The 15,314-nt window shown below is 39.0% G+C and overlaps 1 protein-coding gene and 1 pseudogene across 1 annotated transcript in view; one reads left to right on the plus strand and one right to left on the minus strand.

The window, feature by feature from the left end:
* HS6ST3 (heparan sulfate 6-O-sulfotransferase 3) overlaps positions 1-15,314 on the minus strand; it is a 709,424-nt gene that overhangs the window by 595,556 nt on the left and 98,554 nt on the right. The gene's annotated exons all lie outside the window — the stretch shown is intronic.
* LOC119507426 lies at positions 11,962-12,448 on the plus strand (annotated as a pseudogene).

The following is a 15,314-nucleotide window of genomic DNA, read 5'->3' on the forward strand; positions in this document are numbered from 1 at the left end:
CATAAAAGAAAGAATGGGGAAAAAAATTGAAAAAAACAAAACAGACCTCAGGGATATGATAGATAACATGAAACGTCCAAATATAAGACTCATTGGTGTCCCAGAAGGGGAAGAAAAGGGTAAAGGTCTAGGAAGAGTATTCAAAGAAATTGTTGGGGAAAACTTCCCAAATCTTCTAAACAACATAAATACACAAATCATAAATGCTCAGCGAACTCCAAATAGAATAAATCCAAATAAACCCACTCCGAGACATATACTGATCACACTGTCAAACACAGAAGAGAAGGAGCAAGTTCTGAAAGCACCAAGAGAAAAGCAATTCACCACATACAAAGGAAACAGCATAAGACTAAGTAGTGGCTACTCAGCAGCCACCATGGAGGCAAGAAGGCAGTGGCACGATATATTTAAAATTCTGAGTGAGAGGAATTTCCAGCCAAGAATACTTTATCCAGCAAAGCTCTCCTTCAAATTTGAGGGAGAGCTTAAATTTTTCACAGACAAAGAAATGCTGAGAGAATTTGCTAACAAGAGACCTGCCCTACTGGAGATACTAAAGGGAGCCCTACAGACAAACAAAGACAGGACAGAGAGACTTGGAGAAAGGTTCAGTACTAAAGAGATTCGGTATGGGTACAATAAAGGATATTAATAGAGAGAGGGAAAAATATGGCAAACATAAACCAAAGGATAAGATGGCCGATTCAAGAAATGCCTTCACGGTTTTAACGTTGAATGTAAATGGATTAAACTCCCCAATTAAAAGATATAGATTCACAGAATGGATCAAAAAAAATGAACCATCAATATGTTGCATACAAGAGACTCATCTTAGACACAGGGACACAAAGAAACTAAAAGTGAAAGGATGGAAAAAAATATTTCATGCAAGCTACAGCCAAAAGAAAGCAGGTGTAGCAATATTAATCTCAGATAAAATAGACTTCAAATGCAGGGATGTTTTGAGAGACAAAGAAGGCCACTACATACTAATAAAAGGGGCAATTCAGCAAGAAGAAATAACAATCGTAAATGTCTATGCACCCAATCAAGGTGCCACAAAATACATGAGAGAAACACTGGCAAAACTAAAGGAAGCAATTGATGTTTCCACAATAATTGTGGGAGACTTCAACACATCACTCTCTCCTATAGATAGATCAACCAGACAGAAGACCAATAAGGACATTGAAAACCTAAACAATCTGATAAATGAATTAGATTTAACAGACATCTACAGGACATTACATCCCAAATCACCAGGATACACATACTTTTCTAGTGCTCACGGAACTTTCTCCAGAATAGATCATATGCTGGGACATAAAACAAGCCTCAATAAATTTAAAAGATTGAAATTATTCAAAGCACATTCTCTGACCACAATGGAATACAATTAGAAGTCAATAACCATCAGAGACTTAGAAAATTCACAAATACCTGGAGGTTAAACAACACACTCCTAAACAATCAGTGGGTTAAAGAAGAAATAGCAAGAGAAATTGCTAAATATATAGAGACGAATGAAAATGAGAACACAACATACCAAAACCTATGGGATGCAGCAAAAGCAGTGCTAAGGGGGAAATTTATAGCACTAAACGCATATATTAAAAAGGAAGAAAGAGCCAAAATCAAAGAACTAATGGATCAACTGAAGAAGCTAGAAAATGAACAGCAAACCAATCCTAAACCAAGTACAAGAAAAGAAATAACAAGGATTAAAGCAGAAATAAATGACATAGAGAACAAAAAAACAATAGAGAGGATAAATATCACCAAAAGTTGGTTCTTTGAGAAGATCAACAAGATTGACAAGCCCCTAGCTAGACTGACAAAATCAAAAGAGAGAAGACCCATATAAACAAAATAATGAATGAAAAAGGTGACATAACTGCAGATCCTGAAGAAATTAAAAAATTATAAGAGGATATTATGAACAACTGTATGGCAACAAACTGGATAATGTAGAAGAAATGGACAATTTCCTGGAAACACATGAACAACCTAGACTGACCAGAGAAGAAATAGAAGACCTCAACCAACCCATCACAAGCAAAGAGATCCAATCAGTCATCAAAAATCTTCCCACAAATAAATGCCCAGGGCCAGATGGCTTCACAGGAGAATTCTACCAAACTTTCCAGAAAGAACTGACACCAATCTTACTCAAACTCTTTCAAAACATTGAAGAAAATGGAACACTACCTAACTCATTTTATGAAGCTAACATCAATCTAATACCAAAACCAGGCAAAGATGCTACAAAAAAGGAAAACTACCGGCCAATCTCCCTAATGAATATAGATGCAAAAATCCTCAACAAAATACTTGCAAATCGAATCCAAAGACACATTAAAAAAATCATACACCATGACCAAGTGGGGTTCATTCCAGGCATGCAAGGATGGTTCAACATAAGAAAAACAATCAACGTATTACAACACATTAAAAACTCAAAAGGGAAAAATCAATTGATCATCTCAATAGATGCTGAAAAAGCATTTGACAAAATCCAACATCCCTTTTTGATAAAAACACTTCAAAAGGTAGGAACTGAAGGAAACTTCCTCAACATGATAAAGAGCATATATGAAAAACCCACAGCCAGCATAGTACTCAATGGTGAGAGACTGAAAGCCTTCCCTCTAAGATCAGGAACAAGACAAGGATGCCCGCTGTCACCACTGTTATTCAACATTGTGCTGGAAGTGCTAGCCAGGGCAATCCGGTAAGACAAAGAAATAAAAGGCATCCAAATTAGAAAAGAAGAAGTAAAACTGTCATTGTTTGCAGATGATATGATCTTATATCTAGAAAACCCTGAGAAATCAACGATACACCTACTAGAGCTAATAAACAAATTTAGCAAAGTAGCGGGATACAAGGTTAATGCACATAAGTCAGTAATGTTTCTATATGCTAGAAATGAACAAACTGAAGAGACACTCAAGAAAAAGATACCATTTTCAATAGCAACTAAAAAAATCAAGTACCTAGGAATCAACTTAACCAAAGATGTAAAAGACCTATACAAAGAAAACTACATAACTCTACTAAAAGAAATAGAAGGGGACCTTAAAAGATGGAAAAATATTCCATGTTCATGGTTAGGAAGGCTAAATGTCATTAAGATGTCAATTCTACCCAAACTCATCTACAGATTCAATGCAATCCCAATCAAAATTCCAACAACCTACTTTGCAGACTTGGAAAAGCTAGTTATCAAATTTATTTGGAAAGGGAAGATGCCTCGAATTGCTAAAGACACTCTAAAAAAGAAAAACGAAGTGGGAGGACTTACACTCCCTGACTTTGAAGCTTATTATAAAGCCACAGTTGCCAAAACAGCGTGGTACTGGCACAAAGATAGACATATAGATCAATGGAATTGAATTGAGAATTCAGAGACCCTCAGATCTATGGCCGACTGATCTTTGATAAGGCCCCCAAAGTCACTGAACTGAGCCATAATGGTCTTTTCAACAAATGGGGCTGGGAGAGTTGGATATCCATATCCAAAAGAATGAAAGAGGACCCCTACCTCACCCCCTACACAAAAATTAACTCAAAATGGACCAAAGATCTCAATATAAAAGAAAGTACCATAAAACTCCTAGAAGATAATGTACGAAAACATCTTCAAGACCTTGTATTAGGCGGCCACTTCCTAGACTTTACACCCAAAGCACAAGCAACAAAAGAGAAAATAGATAAATGGGAACTCCTCAAGCTTAGAAGTTTCTGCACCTCAAAGGAATTTCTCAAAAAGGTAAAGAGGCAGCCAACTCAATGGGAAAAAATTTTTGGAAACCATGTATCTGACAAAAGACTGATATCTTGCATATACAAACAAATCCTACAACTCAATGACAATAGTACAGACAGCCCAATTATAAAATGGGCAAAAGATATGAAAAGACAGTTCTCTGAAGAGGAAATACAAATGGCCAAGAAACACATGAAAAAATGTTCAGCTTCACTAGCTATTAGAGAGATGCAAATTAAGACCACAATGAGATACCATCTAACACCGATTAGAATGGCTGCCATTAAACAAACAGGAAACTACAAATGCTGGAGGGGATGTGGAGAAATTGGAACTCTTATTCATTGTTGGTGGGACTGTATAATGGTTCAGCCACTCTGGAAGTCAGTCTGGCAGTTCCTTAGAAAACTAGATATAGAGCTACCATTCGATCCAGCGATTGCACTTCTCGGTATATACCCGGAAGATCGGAAAGCAGTGACACGAACAGATATCTGCACGCCAATGTTCATAGCAGCATTATTCACAATTGCCAAGAGATGGAAACAACCCAAATGTCCTTCAACAGATGAGTGGATAAATAAAATGTGGTATATACACACCATGGAATACTACGCGGCAGTGAGAAGGAACGATCTCGTGAAACATATGACAACATGGATGAACCTTGAAGACATAATGCTGAGCGAAATAAGCCAGGCACAAAAAGAGAAATATTATATGCTACCACTAATGTGAACTTTGAAAAATGTAAAACAAATGGTTTATAATGTAGAATGTAGGGGAACTAGCAGTAGAGAGCAATTAAGGAAGGGGGAACAATAACCCAAGAAGAACAGATAAGCTATTTAACGTTCTGGGGATGCCCAGAAATGACTATGGTCTGTTAATTTCTGATGGATATAGTAGGAACAAGTTCACAGAAATGTTGCTATATTATGTAACTTTCTTGGGGTAAAGTAGGAACATGTTGGAAGTTAAGCAGTTATCTTAGGTTAGTTGTCTTTTTCTTACTCCCTTGTTATGGTCTCTTTGAAATGTTCTTTTATTGTATGTTTGTTTTCTTTTTAACTTTTTTTTTTCATACAGTTGATTTAAAAAAGAAGGGAAAGTTAAAAAAAAAAAAAAAGAAAGAAAAACAAGGGAAAAAAAAAAAAGATGTAGTGCCCCCTTGAGGAGCCTGTGGAGAATGCAGGGGTATTCGCCTACCCCACCTCCATGGTTGCTAACATGACCACAGACATAGGGGACTGGTGGTTGGATGGGTTGAGCCCTCTACCGTAAGTTTTACCGTTGGGTAGACGGTTGCTGCAAAGGAGAGGCTAGGCCTCCCTATATTTGTGCCTAAGAGTCTCCTCCTGAATGCCTCTTTGTTGCTCAGATGTGGCCCTCTCTCTCTGGCTAAGCCAACTTGAAAGGTGAAATCACTGCCCTCCCCCCTACGTGGGATCAGACACCCAGGGGAGTGAATCTCCCTGGCAACGTGGAATATGCCTCCCGGGGAGGAATGTAGACCCGGCATCGTGGGACGGAGAACATCTTCTTGACCAAAAGGGGGATGTGAAAGGAAATGAAATAAGCTTCAGTGGCAGAGAGATTCCAAAACGAGCCGAGAGATCACTCTGGTGGGCACTCTTACGCACACTTTAGACAACCCTTTTTAGGTTCTAAAGAATTGGGGTAGCTGGTGGTGGATACCTGAAACTATCAAACTACAACCCAGAACCCATGAATCTCGAAGACAGTTGTATAAAAATGTAGCTTATGAGGGGTGACAATGGGATTGGGAAAGCCATAAGGACCAAACTCCACTTTGTCTAGTTTATGGATGGATGTGTAGAAAAGTAGGGGAAGGAAACAAACAGACAAAGGTACCCAGTGTTCTTTTTTACTTCAATTGCTCTTTTTCACTCTAATTATTATTCTTGTTATTTTTGTGTGTGTGCTAATGAAGGTGTCAGGGATTGATTTAGGTGATGAATGTACAACTATGTAATGGTACTGTAAACAATCGAAAGTACAATTTGTTTTGTATGACTGCGTGGTATGTGAATATATCTCAATAAAATGATGATAAAAAAAAAACAGATCAGACTGAGATGGTTTGGATGTTTGAACTCATCACAATTTTAATTTTTACTAAGAGTTTCATTTTATTTCACTCTTAAGAATTTTACTCATTCTTAATATCAAGGTCACAATTTCTTTGATCAAGCATCCAGGCCCAAATATACAACCAAGCATCTTTTGTGAACTTACAACACTGAAAAAGTTCAATGAATATATAGATGGAAATCTATTTTATATTAAAAAGAGTAATGAAACTGTGCTACTCTTATTACCTAATAAATATTAAATAGCGACCCTCATCAATTTCCTGAAAAAGCATTCATATAGTTTCCACATGGTGCTTGTCGAATGCTATAAATCCAGTGATACAGAGAGTCCTCAGCTCATTACCTAGTATCCTTCAGTCCAGATCTGAAGCTCATATCTGAAAGGAGTGCTAACACCAACCTATCATATGGTTCAAGAGCTATATTACCTTACTGGAAGGCATCCTGCCCAACATTATTCGAACTAGCTTAATTTAGGATGGTTTCCGCCATGTGAGGGATTTAGAAATTTGAAATGAAGTTAATTGGAAAGCAGACCAGTTCTCATCTGAAATTCCAATGATGTCATTTTTCAGGCCATGCTTCCTTTTAGGAAAGGAATTTTGTCCCTTATATCATATCCCAAATAGCTCCATATATTTACCCCACCATCAGAAATTCTGAGACATGCCAGAGCTCAGACTGAAACAGGTGCATGCACATACAGTCATCTAAGGAATGCAAGCCCAGTCCCATGCACAGCTGGGATGTGGTAACAGACACTTGGCAGACTGTCATTTATCAACCGTGTGTCTAATCTCAGAAATAACCAGGCAGAATACTACGGCCACCTGCCATAAACTCACAGCCATAAGTTTTCTAGCCTGGCTTTGTCCTCACAGGCCCAGAGGTAGCACTAGAACACAAATATGGGATGGCTGGATCAAGCTAGGGATGAATAAAAATTACCTTCCAAGGCAAAGTCAGATTATATATTGAACACAAAACTAACTTTCAAGGAATTTAAAATCAAAAGCATCTGGATATAATGTGAGATATATTCTGTAGTCATTCACTCAATAAATATAGTCAGGCAATGTTCTAGGTAGTAAACAGTGAGCTCACATCAATGAGCAAACCAAAGATCCTTGCTGTTCTAGTTTGCTAATGCTGCCGGAATGCAAAACATCAGAGATGGATTGGCTTTTATAAAAGGGGGTTTATTTGGTTACATAGTTACAGTCTTAAGGCCATAAAGTGTCCAAGGTAACACATCAGCAATTGGGTACCTTCACTGGAGGATGGCCAATGGTGTCCAGAAAACCTCTGTTAGCTGGGAAGGCACGTGGCTGGCATCTGCTCCAAAGTTCTGGTTTCAAAATGGCTTTCTCCTAGGATGTTCCTCTCTAGGCTGCAGTTCCTCAAAAATGTCACCCTTGTTTGCACTTGGGATAATTGTCCTCTCTCAGCTTCTCCAGAGCAAGAGTCTGTTTTCAACAGCCATCTTCAAACTGTCTCTCATTTGCAGCTCCTGTGCTTTCTTCAAAGTGTCCCTCTTGACTGCAGCAAGCTCGCTCCTTCTGTCTGATCTTATACAGTGTGCCAGTAATTCAATTCAGACTCACCCAAAGGGCAGGCCAACACCTCCATGGAAATTATCCAGAGTCATCACCCACAGAAACACTCAAACACTCAAAGAATTACAATCTATTTAACACTGATAGGTCTGCCCACACAAGATTACATCAAAGATAATGGCGTTTGGGGGACATAATACATTCAAACTGGCACAATGCCCTCATGCAGCTTAGGAAAGACATACTAAACAAGATTCATAATTAAAAAGGAAAATAATACAGTTAGAAGGTGATAAGTAATAAGGCAAAATGAAATCATAAAGCAGAGAAAGGAGGATTGGAAATGCCAGTGTTTGGAAGAAGGGGCAAAAAGTTGACACTTCAAATGATTGTCAGAATAGGCCTTAATGAGAATGTGATATTTGAGCAAAGACTTAAGGAGGGGAGGGAATTAGCCATGTGGATATCAAGTAGAAGAACTTTTCAGGTAGAGGAACCACCACAGATAGGACCGTGTTGAAAGAACAAGGAGGCCCATGTGGCTACAGTGAAGTGAGAAAGTGGTAGGAGATGAGGTCTGAAAGGCAATAGGAGTCCGATCATCATGTGGAGTTTGAGAACAATTGTAGGGAAATTGGATTTTACTGTGACAGAAATGGGCAGCCATTGGGTTGGTGGTTTTTTGTTATTTTTGTTTGTTTGTATTTAGGGGGTTGGGGATGGGGAATGGTGCAAATGAAAGAACTTAGTGGATGCTCAGTAAACCCAACATGTATGCACTGCCAAGATGACCACAGAAGTCACCCCCAACGCCATGGAAAAACCAGCCTAAGACTCAGTTCTCCTCATCACTGTTTCCCAATGGGTACTTGTTAAAGAGATACCCTGCCAAGCCAGATCCAGGGCCCTCATCCTAGGCGAGTTGGCTACATAGTCAGTCAATTCCTTGATGGATTTTACCTATTCATTCAGGTAATGTGTCTCAATGAAGTCACACAAGTCGGGGGTCATTTTTGTCAATGGCCAGTTTGTGCATTTCCAGCACAAACTGATTCACCCTTTTATCCAAGTGTAATGCACACTCCATTGCATTCAGCCCGCTCTCCCAGCCCTCATACTCTGGTTTCTTAATATCCTAAAGGAACATTCGGTCATCACCTTGGTTCTGCAGCTTCATAAGTTTTTCAGTGTTGCCTCTCCTCATGAGATTGGTGAAGAAAACACTTGGCAAAGTTCTTCAAAGCCACATCATTTACATTCAAAGTAGTAAGACATGGACAGAAAGATGTAAGAGGCAAGAGCTCCAGATTGGTCTGGCACTTGATGGCAGCCTCTGGGTTTTGGTTGTGTTTCTGGCACACTTGGACAAGATGTGGTCGTTAGGACGGGAGGCCTTGGAGAGGCTTTGAAGGGCCTTGTGAGGAGCAGGCAGCGGCCTGGCTTAGAGCCGCCAGCAGTTGAAGCGAGAGACTGTGGTCACTCTCTGTTGAAGACTTCGGCTGGGGTTTTGACTAAGCATAGTGTTCCAATGGCTAAGCTCACTTCTTCACTCCACCTCTATATATGGGAGTCATTGTTGGGATACTGATATATCTTAGCAAATTCTAGTTCTAATACTTTATCTTAAAGGAAGTGAATTTTAAGTGAGAGCATGGAACTAAGCATGGTCTAGAGTTTGTGAAGATTTTTTATTTGGACACTTGAAACAAACAGCTGGAATTCATTGTCAGTGTCATAAATTTTTTTCCATCCCTTTAAGGGCACAGAAGTCTTCAACTGAGGCTGTCGGCTATACTACAAAAAATTAATTTAAATCTTATTCTCATTCGGCCCGGTAGCAAACTATTCAAATACTCACATGAAACCAAAATCTTCATGTCCTCTGACTATGACGCTAGTAAGTCCTAGGCTTTCCTCTAAACAAAAATGAATATGATTGTAAATGGGTTGTTTCCTGTAGGACTGGCTCCTAGATTTCAGTTCTAATTTTAAAATAAATATATTACAATTTGCAAACGCCTCAGCCTTGTCTTAGAATATGTTATAGGCTAGCTTTTAAAACTAAAACTGAAATGATATACACAGAAGAAATGCAGAAAACAGAACCAAAAAAATCAATGAATGTTTAATGGTTCTCATATCTTTCTAGCTAATACTCAGTTATTAAAATGAATTTAATGTTGACTAGGCACTTGGCTACATTAACAGCTCACTAATTCCAATTCAGTGAGTTTATAACTAATTTTTAAGATAATATAATTGAGGTCCCAGGAAAAAAAAAATGTAACTATCAAGAAATCATCTGTTGTTTCTTTTTTTTAAGTATAACAAATGATACTCTATATATAAAATCTCACCTCCACTATCATTGTTAAGCATTTATATGAAGAATATTTTCATATTGCCAAAACCCCATTTTAACTTATTAAACCAAATTTCATTTATATATTGTTAGTGTTTAGAAGTACTCTAGCCATAAAAGCCAAAGAAAGCTTTTGTTATCTACTTATCAAATATATTTAGATCACCTATTGCATCCTTGGCACTGAACCAGTCTTCTGTGACTCATATAGATCCATCCAGAGTTCACAAGAAGAAGAAGAAGAAGAAGAAGAAATAGTAATAGGGCCAGCTACAAGAGCCTCAGTACAGCACAGAAACGCTGGTCAGAGAGCTGCATGTGGGAGCAAGGACACTTCCTAACTCTAAGAAAGAAAGTGTGTGAGAGAACAGCAGCTTCCCACTGAGACAGCCACAGCGGAAGCTAGGTCCTAGGGATCAACTTGAATTTGACAATTCAAGTCAAAGAATGGGGGAAACATTTGGAGATATGGAAAGAATAAGTTTAGAGAAGAATGGAGGACTTGATTTCATGGAGGCAATAGTTTAGATAGGTGATCAGAGGGGCTTCAGTTTGTATGCATTGATCAAGGAAAACAAGAATGTGGGGTATGAGCAAATTTAACCCCATAGTGTTTGGGAGAAATGAACAATCAGGTTTGATAGGACTCCACACTGTGGCCTACACTTGATGCCTAGCAGTTATGGTGCAAAGCTTTTCCTAGTAATCAGTGCAGTGATGTTTGGTAGCAATAAGCAAATAAAAGCCACATGGCCCTTCGCCAGAGAGGTGGGGCTAGGGTTCTTTGCACATCTGGTTGGCATTCCCCAAAGCTGAGCTCACTGTTGTCACTCTCAATGGCCTCATGTGGACAGGGTTCAGAGAGTGAAAGGATGACCTCTGGCCTAGTGTTCATTCTGATATCCCAGACCCGGTGGTGGGAGGGGACAACCTGCTAGTGCAAGATGCAAGCCTTCTCCCTTGGCTCCTCAATACCTTGGAAACATGAGTGCCTAGATTTTCTCTGTCCTTTGCTCAGGACCTTGGGACCTCAGCAGACGTTCTGGACCTGGTCTGACCTTTCATGTCTATTTGACCTGCCGCATGTGCCTTTTTCTTCCTACCTTACCTTTTCATAGTTTTTCTTTAGACCCTGCTTTTCTTGACAAGCTCATAGAATTAACTGTGCTTCAGTGTATATGTCTGATGATTTTAAAAGAGAGATTTTTTCTTTCTTAGATAAAAATAGTCCAGGGAAACAGTGCAAGACCAGTATTATAGCCACGTGTTGCCATCAGGGATCCAGTTTCCTATTAAATAACTTCCACCCTCAAGATCATCATGTCTGAGTTTCAGGTCTGGAAGAGGGAAATTAGAATGAAAACAGCATCCTTTGAGCCAGGGCCCATTTAACAGCCTTCACAAAAGTCTCAAATGACACTTCACCAACAACTCACTCAGCAGAATTGTCACATGACCACATCTATCTGCAAAAGAAACTGAGAAAAGTAGTCTGACTCAGAGGGCAATGTTCATGGGTAAATATTGGGGTCTTGTAACCCAGAAAAAGGAGTAAATTATTACTACATAAAAACCAACTGTGCCTACCACCTCTATGAAGCTGTCTTTCCCTCACAATCCTGTTGAGAAAGGTGTCTCCAAGATCTCTGATGCCGATCTAGGGAAGATTTCCCTCCATTGCCACTTGCTTGCTGCATGGGGAAGTATGCACTTCCTAACACAATGTTTTCCTAAGTCCCTGTCTCTAACTGCCTATACAGTCACCAAAGTCACTGACCATTATCAACATGTTCTTCAAAGCCCAGCAAGTCATTGAATAATCCTTTGGGCTTGGGAAGTTATTTCTTCATCTCTCTTCACTGTGTTTGTGTCAACTATAAAAAAGGATAAATAATGCCCACAGTAAAAGGCTGTTGTGGGGATTTACTAAATGCAGTACCTTTCCCCTTCCAGTCTGATTTACCTTCCAGACAGTAGAGAGCTGAGTGACATGCTAAAAGGAGGTGTGTTGGGGAGATGCCAATCAAAAACCTAACAGGCTCTAGGTGCCATCTTGCACCCCCATATGTGTGCCCCGGGTCTCAGCTGGTCTGCCTGAGACCCCCTGAGTGCCAACCCTAGTATCCTGTACAGCCCCATTTTTGCTCCAACAAGATGAGAGAAACTGTCATGAACCAGGAGAAACTCGCCAAACTGCAGGCACAAGTGTGCATTGGTGGGAAAGGAACTGCTCACAGAAAGAAGGTGGTGGTTCATAGAACAGCTACAGCAGATGTTAAAAAACTTCAGTTCTCCTTAAAGAAATTAGGGGTAAACAGTATGTCTGGTATTGAAGAGGTTAATATGTTTACAAATCAAGGAACAGTGATCCACTTTAACAACTCTAAAATTCAGGCATCTCTGGCAGCAAACACTCACCATTACAGGCCATGCTGAGACCAAGCAGCTGACAGAAATGCTACCCAGCATCTTAAACTAGCTTGGCACAGACAGTCTGACTAGTTTAAAGAGACTGGCTAAAGCTCTGCCCAAACAATCTGTGGATGGAAAAGCACCATTTTCGACTGGAGAGGATGATGATGATGAAGTCCCAGATCTTACAGAGAATTTTGATGAGGCTTCCAAGAATGAGGCAAAGTGAACTGAATCAACTTCTAAAGAAGATAGAACTTGAAGTTACTTGGAGCTGCTATTTTATATTATGACTGCTTTTAAAAGTTGTTTTGTTTATGGAGCTAATAAAATCTAGATCTCTAATTTTTTAAGCTTAAGCCCCTTGGACACTACTCTTTCAGTTTTTGCTTATACACAATTTCATTCTTTGCAGCTAATTAAGCTGAAGAAGCCTGGGAGTAAAGTTTGAAAACAAAGATTAATAAAGTTCTTTTCCTAGTAAAAACAAACAAACAAAACAAAAACCTACTAGACTATATGCCTGGGTCACAGCCCAAATGGGCGAGGCAAAGAGGGAAAGGACAGCTCAAAAAACAAAGTAATGAGGATGTCAGAGACTCTATACAAGGGGAGATTTGAATAGGAAATGGCAGGCAGGGCCCTGACTAATTCTGTGGGCTCCCAGCAGTGGTTGCCTCAGCCTTTTACAGGTACTGCTGAGAGGAAGTGGTTAACAGCCTGACCCAGTGTGGCACTTCATACCAAATCACTTTTCACTCTCACTCACATCTGTGCTCTCAGGAATATACTGGAAGAGTACAAAATTATGCCTTATACTTCAGGAAGAAGCACACACATAAAAGCTGATCTAAAATAGAGAGAAATCATTTGTTCCTGGGATTTATGAACTCAAACCTATTCTTAGGAGCAAAAAAAAAAAAAAACAGTTTTAAACTTACATTTATCAGGAACATATTTAACCATGTTCCAGGCACTGCTCAAGATATTCTTGCTTTTTTTTATCTAATCTCATAAAAACTTAATGTGAGAGATACAATTAACATCCCTATTTTGCAAATTAGGGAACTGAGGCACAAGAGAGGTTAAACTACTTTAAGCCATCTATGAACAATCAGAGGTATTGGGGGGTAGATGACAATTTATGGAAATGAACCAAATGATGTTTCTCAGGGACTGACCCTAAAACAAATGCTTAATACTGAGTAAATCATGTTGACCACATGGCAAAGGAGCTCGCACCTCGCCTTATAACCCTAGAAAACAAAGTGCAAAGTGATCATCTAGGGCCATGTTTTACATCAAGCAATAGAGCCCCACACACTGTGCTGCTTGCAGTTATTCACGATGAGGTCGTAGTTCCTTCCTGACAGAATTTATGCACACACTTGAAGATATGTAGGGCTGTGAAGATGGATTAAGCATGCCACTGGGAGTGCGGTTATGCACAGAGATGAGAAGATGCTCTGGAAAGGATAAAATATTTCTGCAAAGAGTTGTTTTTTTTTTTTTAAACCTTCGAAGCTATACAGTAGTTCCTTTTATCAAGCAAAAGCTCAAAGATGGCATTAAAGATTTTCTCTGTTATTCACTGCTATTTTCAGGAAGCAGGGAAGTCTGCAGAAAACATGTTCCATCTTCAAGGTTGACATTGTCAAATAATATAATTTCCTGCATGTGCCTGTTAATGTTATTTTTGTTTCCCTTTTTAGTTTTGACATTTTAAAAAGAAAATCCTTGGAACTAGCAGACTAATCTTGAAGTAGTAACAGTGAAGGCATCATTTCCCCCCAATATATTGCTCTCTTGAAAGAAGTAATGGTTTTATATCTGAAATCAATAAAGTTGCATTTTAAAATAACCATTAAACATAATATTCATGTTAGTTCCATTAGTAGCACATGACCTTTAAGTCTGATCAATAGCAAAATGGCAATTAAAGTTTGGAAATGGGATCAATTTACTTAACAGGAATAATAGATAACTGTTATAAGAAAGGCTAAAGGGAATAAAAAGAAGTAAGAGGAACATAATAAGATTTTCTAGATACAAAAATAAGTCTAGAAAATAGACACCTCCATATTTCTCTGGGTTGATAATTGACAAAATATATCCAAAGGAATTCCAAGAAATTCTGAGACCAGAACTCAATATCTTCAAATATATTGCTTTTTAAATATATCTCCTTTTGATTTGGTTTCATGCAATCAGGTTTAGGCAGACACAATGCATGTCCTGCAACCAGATTTTTGTGTCCTCTTGGTCTCACAATATTGGATGCAAAAAGAGATGAGTACACCAGGAAAACAGTTGCAGTATGTGAAAGCGCAGCAAAAAAGGAATGGGCTGGGGAAACACCTATCTCATAGGATTGTTGCACAAATTAAAAGAAAATTATGTAAAGGTCTAAGCACTGTGCCTAGCACATTGAAAATGTTCAATAACTCATGTCTATTGCTAAGTATGCACATTTTGAAGCTTCCTGGGCTCCTCAAGGAGTTCTACTTAATGAAGCAGCAGATTACCCAATGTATTAATTAGCTCTGGTGGCCTCAAAGAGTTTATTCAATTTCCAAAATAATAAGATGGCTAGAAAATGACTTAACGAAATCCCATAAGAAAGCTCATGACCCCGCTTTCTAAATGCTCTGTACACTTATACAATGTACACTCAAATATTACCAAAGCAACTTTCAACTCTAGGGCCACAGGCTAGGTCATTGTTTTTATAACCACTCTCTCTACGATTGTTTATGAGTCTGAAACATCTTCTCCAGTTTTGAAGAGCTTGGCTGTATCACCGCTGTTACAGATTGGATTGTGTTCCCCCAAAAGACATGCTCACGTCCTAATCTCCATTACCTCAGAATGTGACCTCACTTGGAAATAGGATCATTACAGATGGATTTAGGAAAGTTAAAATGAGGTCATCATGATGTAGGGTGAGCCCTTAATTGATTATGACTGGTGTCCTTATAAGAGGGAGAATTGAACACAGACAGATACACGGAGAACAGTGTATGACAACTGAGGCAGAGAATGCAGTGGATTGTTGGAAAACACCAGAAGGAGGAGAAAGATTCTCCCCTACAGGT

Source organism: Choloepus didactylus, chromosome 12 (assembly GCF_015220235.1).
Source record: "Choloepus didactylus isolate mChoDid1 chromosome 12, mChoDid1.pri, whole genome shotgun sequence".
Classification (NCBI taxonomy): Eukaryota; Metazoa; Chordata; class Mammalia; order Pilosa; family Megalonychidae; genus Choloepus; species Choloepus didactylus.